Here is an 8686-nt window from a genome sequence, read left to right on the forward strand (position 1 = left end):
AAAAGGGGAAACACAATTGCCTCAGCAAAGTTAGTGTTTATGAAGAACTGAAATATCATCCTCATTAAAGACCTCTCAAGATATCCCAAAACTGTTTTAGCAACTTAATTACTTTGTTGTCCATATTATAATGATTCTCTCAGTTTCATCATACAATTTGTCTTTATCATCTCTGCTTCTATTGCTTCTGACTGTTTTTTCTTAATCCCACCTGCATTTAAACACCCTAAGGCAAACCATAGAGAACAAACAGGGTTGCTGGAGGGGAGGTGGGTAAAGGGATTGGTTAAATGAGTGATGGACATTAAGGAGGGCACTTGTTGGGATGAGCACTGGATGTGATCTGTGGGTGATGAATCCCTGGATCCTGCTCCAGAAACCAGTGATACACTGTATGTTAACAAACTTGAATTTTAAATAAATAAATAAATAAATAAATAAATAAATAAATAAATAAACTCCCTAATACTCTATAGAGGATGCCTTGATACATAGACCATATCTCTTCAGGACAAAGCACTTATTCCCCCCTCTCCTTGGGATTTTGGCTGCTGATATTTTAAAGCTGAGTCCCTCTTCAGGAATTGCCTTGGAAGAAGGAAGTGGTCATGCTCAAAGTTACCCTCCTCCCTCAGGAAGGCTCATGTCTGATGACTGGTCTATGTAATCGGTATCTAATAGGCCATCTTTTGTGTCTCGGTTGGAACAATTCTAAAGCATCCCAGTTTCAGAACTCCTCATGTGATTCCTGAAGCCTCTGCTGCAAGGGCATTACAGCTGAACTTCTTATTCCTAATTTTACTTCCCAAAGGTCTACCAGATACTGTCTCCAAGAACACACAATAAGTCTGCATACAAATCTCAGATTCTTGGAGTCTGTTTCCAAAGGAATGCTATATGCTACAGACTCTGGATCAATTAGATATCATCCCATTATCCGATACCTATTGTTCCTGATAGGATGAGTTTCTGATGATGGCATAAACTGCTGGTCTTCCTTATGTCCGTGGACTTTTGCCAAGGAACTGATTTTTGTTCCTAACATACATGGCTGCAGTAGCAAGGTCAGTTACCTAAAACATGGTTTTATATGTTTGCTTTAACTAAAAACAGAAACTAGACTGTGGGCATAAAAGGTGCTTGGGACTCATTAACTTGTGATGAGATAATGCATGTAAAAGACTAACAAAGGCCTTAAATTTGGGGAAGTTGTTGCTCATTTCTACAGCTTTGAATTGAATATTTAATAGAACTTGGTCAAGTCTGACTTACAAAATCTAATAAGAGAGTAGTAAAGCATTTCAAATTTTCAAAGTTTTGAAACTGGTTCTTTTTTAATATACAATAAATCAGAGTGAAATGAGAATATAAACCTCAAACACTGATATTAAAACCTTCTTTATATCTAAGATTTCCCTATTCAGAATGGACTGTGCTTTTTCCCAGAGGGATATTGTCATTTGGTATGAAAACCAAAATCTTTCTGATGAAAAATTCTTCTAAATGTCTCACATAGCTTTGACCATTTACCTAGAATATTAGTGTTCAGCATGCTCCAATGTCCTGGATAAAGAATTTGAATTAGTATTGATGTCTGTTTTTCTTTATGTACAGAGTTCGTGTAGTGATCTCACCTAACTTAGCCTAAAGAATATTCTGAATTAGCCTATGAGCTACAGTCCTATCTTGTCTATCGATTCTTCTAACAGTATGCAAGTAAGACAAGAAGCTCACTCTTTGAAAGCAAGGTTTTAATACATTCATTCTAAAGTATAACTGAACTTTGTTTTTGAATATTTGACTTACCGCAGTTTTTAAGTACTTTACTCAACTCTGTGTATTTAGGTACTTTACTCAACTCTTAATATAAGAATTGTAGATAAGCTACTCTAAGTCATTCCTATAAATATATGGTATATGTTTATAGGAAGAGTACCTGTTAATAGAGTAACATGCAGTCATTTTCTGACTTGACCTTAAACTTCAGAGTTCATGTATTTCTTGTATTAGTTTAGGTCACAGTATAAGCCACTGTAAATGAAAGGGGGGAGGAGGAGCAAAAATATGGTTAAGGCAGAAAGAGGCTTATTTTATATCTTAATGTTGCCATCCAAATGTAGTAAATCTCAGGCTGGCAGGGCAGCTTTGCCATCATCAACAAGAATTTTTCATCTTTGGGCCCAAGGTGACTTCTCCACTTTCCATGACTACATCTGTTTCTCAGTCAATAGAGAAGAGAAACAGGCAAGGACATCACCAGAAAGTGACATACATCAGTTCTGTTTACCTCTCATTAGCTAAGATGTAGTTATATGAGCACTGGTAGCTGCGGCAGAGCTAAGAAGTGAAGTCTTAGCCTGGCTAAGAAAAACTAGGATCTTCAGTTACTAAGAGAAAGAAGAATGGATATTGGTCTCTGCCACATATCCCTGTGGTAATACCATCCTGACTTTGCCAGTCATATACATTTTTAGTAAAGGATTAAATCAGTTGCAGTTCAGGTCAGGAAACAAAAACCACTCTAGGTATTTTAAGACATACAGATATTTAGGAGTCAAGAAAATTACTAGGAAGGCAAGAGAGGAAGGCTTTAATCTGAGACTCCAGAAATTATTCTTAGAGCACTACAGAACTTACCCTGCAGTAGAAATAGTATTTCTGTCCTACCATGAAACTTTTGAATTTGTGAAAACAGAGCAACAGCCAACTTCAGGGATAAGATACCTGGATCTGGAAGCCTCTATGATCAGCACAAATGCCCATCAAATACCGCAAAGCCATTTACTGGGCACTGAAGTATGGCCACCATCTCCGCTGAAATTGTTTCAAACACCATAGGAAGCTGGAGATAGGGTTATGAAATGCTACTACAGAAAATGTCACATTTTCATGATTGTGTTTACCAACATATACACAACCAAGAAAAGACATAAAACATTTAGGTTACATTCCAAATTGTGCAAGTGTACTTTATTTGCAGAAACTAAGGCATATCCAGAACAAGCTGCAAAGAAGTCTAAAAATCCCATTGATAGTCTAACAGCTTTTATAGAAAGAAAGGCACAGCAGGAGTGTGGATTTGAAGATGAGCAAGTCAATCTACAGTATCCAACACTGTGGCAAATAGCACCATATATTCTGGAAAAGAAATTGATCATCCATGAACACTGCTCTGCAAGAACCCAATTTAAACTCCTACAACTGACTGAATATGTTTGTACTTCTTCAACTAGTCAGATTCTACCTATTAGTGATAGCTTTCACCTTTGACATGATCTCTCATCTTCTACATACCTATAACTACCTATTTTAAAAATTGAGTATGCTAAACATAGTAAATCATATCATTCATAATTTTTGCATAATATTCCTTTGCTTTTATTGGTTTTAGAGCTCAGCATATGCTTTCATATTTCTAGACATGTTTAAAACTAAGAAAAAATAAGCTAATGGAATGAAAATCAAGTCAGCCAGTTCTGACTGATACCATTCTGTCAATAAAAGCGTTTCTTTTAAGTAAACAGATAATCCTAAGAGAAAGAATGATATTCAAAACCAAATGAAGGGCAGCCCCAGTGGCCCAGCAGTTTAATGCCACCTTCAGCCCAGGGTGTGATCCTGGAGACCTGGGATCAAGTCCCAAGTCGGGCTCCCTGCATGGAGCCTGCTTCTCCCCTCTGCCTATGTCTCTGCCTGTGTGTGTGTGTGTGTCTCTCATGAACATATAAATAAAAATCTTAAAAAAAAATGAAATGTGACATATTACTACATAGTACTATTTATGGCTTTATATAATGATAATAATGAAGAGCTATTACATATTTCTAAGGTGCTTTGTGTTATACCAAACTCTATTTTAAATCATTCAAACAATATTTAATTGGTGTGTTTATATAGTGTAACAAAGCTCAAACCAGAAGAGTTATAAAATGATAATTGGTCCAGGATTCCCTTCACCCCACCAGGAGAAAAATGGTGTTAATTGATACCCAACTTGAACTAGTAATTAATTTCAAGGTGCATGCATTTCCTGATTGGCCCAAGTATACTAGTGCTCAGTTGGGAAACAAGTTCGAGGAATCTTTGTGTAGTAATTCTCAAAAACATTGGTCATATAGATTATTAGAGACCAAGACTATGTAGTATATCACAAAAGTTAGACTTTATCATGCAGACAATGGTTCTATTGAAACTTTTTTAGCAAAAATAAGGTCATTACTTTTTTTTTTTTTACTGTCTACGATCCTCTATACTGTCACCGATTTGCAGGAAATAGCCTCGTTTTTAAAATTTTTTTCCTCTTTTTAAACTGATGTATAATTGGCACATAATACTTTATTCATTTTAGGTGACTCTCATTTCTGAATCCATATTAGAAAGATGCAATTTCTCTCAATCCCAGACAAACAAGACATAGGCAGGTGACACAGCCTGAGCTAATCATTGCTACCACGTGTGCATTTTGTTGGTAATACAGTGGAAAGGAATGCTATCTTCTCTGCTTACCTCTCCTAATCATAGGTTACTACAGGGATTTTTTTTTCAAATTATGCAAAATACACATATCACAAACCACACCACTCAAATGACAAAAAGTAAATGAGAAAACCATGGGAAAGATGGAGATTAAAACAATGATCATAAAGCATCAAATGCATTAAGTACAATAAACATTGCCAGTGGCCTTCTAACTTATAACAACCATCTCACCTGAAGATGGCAATCATATGCAATGACTACTGCACAAATTTCAATAACAAAAGTTTTATTGAAATTCCATGACCCACAGTATATAATGAAATGCAAAATAAATATAACTAACCATGCAGCTAAATTTTATATCACTGTAAACTTTTAATAAGATTTTTAATCCTGAACGTTATTTCCTGTGGAATTTTTTTAAGTGTAAAGAATAACCAATAATGTTAACCCAAGAAGTAATGTATAAAGTACTTCTCTGAATATTAAAAAATTCAAATTAGTGATATAGTGAAATATTAAACTGAAGAAATTAAAATGCTATGTAATAATGAATAATAGGCCACAAGAAGTAATCTTCAGCCACACACACTGGTAATCAAAAACAAAAAAAAAATGCAAGCTAAAACAAGGTAATCATTTTAAATTTACAAAATTAGCATAGTTTTAGAGCATGTACGTATTTAGCACTGAATAGTATGTAACAAAACAAATACTCTTTTATAGTAATCCTTTATAGTAATCTCTTTTATTAGAGGTATAAATAGGCAAAATCTTCTTGGAAAGGAGATTGGCAGTATGTATCGAGAACTTTTGATTCAATAATTGCATTTCTAGAAATGCACTCCAAGGATCAGAAACACAGTTAATTAATTTATTATAAGTATATTTACAGACAGGTTATTTGTATCCTTTTTTAAGATTTTATTTATTCATGAGAGACAGAGGCAGAGACATAGGCAGAGGGAGAAGCAGGGGGCATCTAGCTGGCTTATTTGGTGGAACATGTGACTCTGGTCTCTGGGTTGTGAGTTCAAGCCCCATGCTGGGTGTAGAAATTACTTAAAATCTTTAGGGAAAAAATATTAATTGAAGATGTAACTTATGTATGTGTCAAAACAGACTTGCTAATATTTCATCACTAAATTTTCCTTTACCTACCCAATCACTTGCATAGCTATAAAATAGCAGGCCACCCCCATGGAGGAAAGCAGAGAGAAGAGTGCATGCATCCTACACATAGGCTAAGACTACAAAACAAAAGGAGGAGGGAATTGAGGAAATGCACTTGATTCCTTCTTTTAGAGTCACTGATCATTTCTGAAAATCACTCACTAGCCATCCGCTAATCAAACATATATATCTGCCATGTGCAAAGTACTTTGCTACATGCTATGCTAAAACTAGTGAACAATAAAATTGGTGAGACAAGCTGATAATCCTCATAACCTGGTGAGAGAGACACGTAGCATGTAAGGGAGACATGTATACAAATAATTGACAAAGTACTACATATTACCTTTAATGATTCTTTCCAGTTCTAAAAATCTGTGTTTGAGATCTTTCTGTTCATCAATTATTTATCCATATAAAGACAGTAGTTTTGTTGATTTTCGTTTAATCTTGGCATATAATACTTGCATTATGCAAGTAAAGTTGTAATAGTCTAACAACTTTATTTTTTTTATTTTTATTTATTTATGATAGGCACACAGTGAGAGAGAGAGGCAGAGACATAGGCAGAGGGAGAAGCAGGCTCCATGCACCAGGAGCCCAACGTGGGATTCAATCCTGGGTCTCCAGGATCACGCCCTGGGCCAAAGGCAGGCACTAAACCGCTGTGCCACCCAGGGATCCCAGTTGTAATAGTCTAATTTAAATTCTTCAGATGCCTGTATTTATCCCTCTATTACTATTTTTAATCCTTTTACTACTTTTGAAGTCTGTTTTCCAGGCCAGTTTCTTTGTACATAGATTTGAATAGCCTTTGTGTTCTATAATATTTAATATTTTAGTGGCAGTTTTCAAATTTATTGATATAAGTCTCTCAGCAATAAAATTAATCATATTCTTTCATTTCCTAGGTGTTTTCCTGTTGATGCTAAATATAGGCATTAGGATAATGTGTTTAAAGATATCAAGGCCCTAAAATAACATTTGAATTAGAAGATGTAATCTTTTTTTTTTAAGATTTTATTTATTTTTTTTTTGAGAGAGACAAGAGAGCACAAGCAAGGGGGAGGGAAAGAGGGAGAGAGAGCAGCAGACTCCCCACTGAGCAGGGAGCCTGTTATGGACCTCAATCCCAGGACCCAGAGACCATGACCTGAGCTGAAGGCAGATGTTTAACCAACTGAGCTACCCAGGCTCCCCAAGAAATACTCTATTTAATAGAATTTGGCAACTTGAGGTTTTCTGTGAAAGTTTAGTAATCTTTTTTTCTAATACACATATAAAAAAGTGCTAATATAACCCAATAATACTCGCGATATTCTAGTGAATTACAAAACTATAATAAAATGTCAAGGTACTGTTAGACGACCAACAGTAAGCACTGAGTAATTTTTAATGCCTTTTTCTCATCATTTCAGGAAACTTATTTTGCTATTAAGCCAGGTCACCTGGATGATGTACATCTGCTATAACTGGAAACATCCTATAAGAAACATTTTATGAAAAAAATTATGAATTTTTATTAGGTAAAATTATTTGACCTGTTAAATATGGCAACTTGAACACATGTGTTTATTTCTACTCTATCCAGAAACCCTACTAAAATGATGATGAAATACAAGAGCCATAAACCCACAAGGACAAAGAGACTGTTGAGAGGAAGTAACAGAATTTGTTGCTTTCAAATGTGGAGATTGTAGGTGAGGGTTTACCTACTTAGATGGGCTAACAGTTCTGGAAAGACTTGTTACCAGTTGTGGGTGCAGATTTAGCTTGAAATCTAACCTCATCCCATGCATATTTTAGAAAGAATACTATGGTTCCTGTAGATAAGAATTTTCCAGAAGTCAAGCTATATCATAAAAGAAGACAGAGTTGGGTGAAGGCCTTATGTGTGTTCTCAGTGAGTTTACTGATATGGATTTTGTTGATAAGTCAAGCTTCCTTATACACCAAGAGACAGGAGAAAAATTTCTGTGTCCTCTATAAGGATTTATCCTTATAATCAGACCTCATCAGACACAAGCTGATATACTCAGAGGAAAAGTCTTTATGTACAAGGAATATAAGCATGAGTTTACTGAGATGTCAAGGGCAAACTGACTTGAGAGAGAGAATCCCTATTTGTTTTAGAAGAGTGAAGTGAGTGAGAAGATAGACCTTACCAAACTCAGGCAGCTACACCCCATAAAGACTTAATGATCTGTGATTTTAAAATAGCAAATACACTGTGATGACTCTAGCTTTTATCTTCAGCCCTAACATTTCACTTGTACTGTAAGATTTAAACACAACTGCCTGTGAACATTTCTATTTGGATAGATGATAGGACTCTCACGATTTAACGTTTCCAAAGCCAACTTTTCAAAATGCTTGCCTCCTCTTACTTCCTGAATCTCTATCCCATCCGAGTGAATGACCCACCTACATTTCCAATTGCTCAGCCTAAAATTTTGCAATCATCCTTGCAAAATTTCTTTCTTCCATTATATTCCATACCCAGACTATCAGGAAATTTTGCCCACTCCACTATCAAACATATCCAGCATCTGTCCATTTCTTACCACATCCAGTGACACCACCCCAGGTCAAGACACCATCAATTCCCTCTCTGATTTCATCTCCATCTAGTAGTCTTCCTCCACCCTCCCCTACTCACTCTGATACTTACAGGCTTCCTTGCTATTCTTAAAACACAGTAATCATAGAAACAAACTGAGGGTTGCTACTAGGGAGGGAGTTCAGGGGATGGGGTAACTGAGTGATGGACATTAAAGAGGGCACATGATGTAATGAGTACTGGGTGTTATATAACACTGATGAATCACTGACATCTACCTCTGCAACCAATAATACATAACATGTTAATAGAATTTAAATAAAATGAACATTTTTAATTTAAAAAAAGCATACTAAGCATTCTCTTATCTTTAGACCATTGTGAAGGGTCTCTTCCTTTCAAATATACATGTAGCTGATTCTTTCACTTCTTTTAGCTCTCTGCCCAAATATCAATAAAACAAATAGAGATCAG

The sequence above is a fragment of the Nyctereutes procyonoides genome, unplaced genomic scaffold (genome assembly GCF_905146905.1).
Source record: "Nyctereutes procyonoides isolate TBG_1078 unplaced genomic scaffold, NYPRO_anot_genome, whole genome shotgun sequence".
Lineage (NCBI taxonomy): Eukaryota > Metazoa > Chordata > Mammalia > Carnivora > Canidae > Nyctereutes > Nyctereutes procyonoides.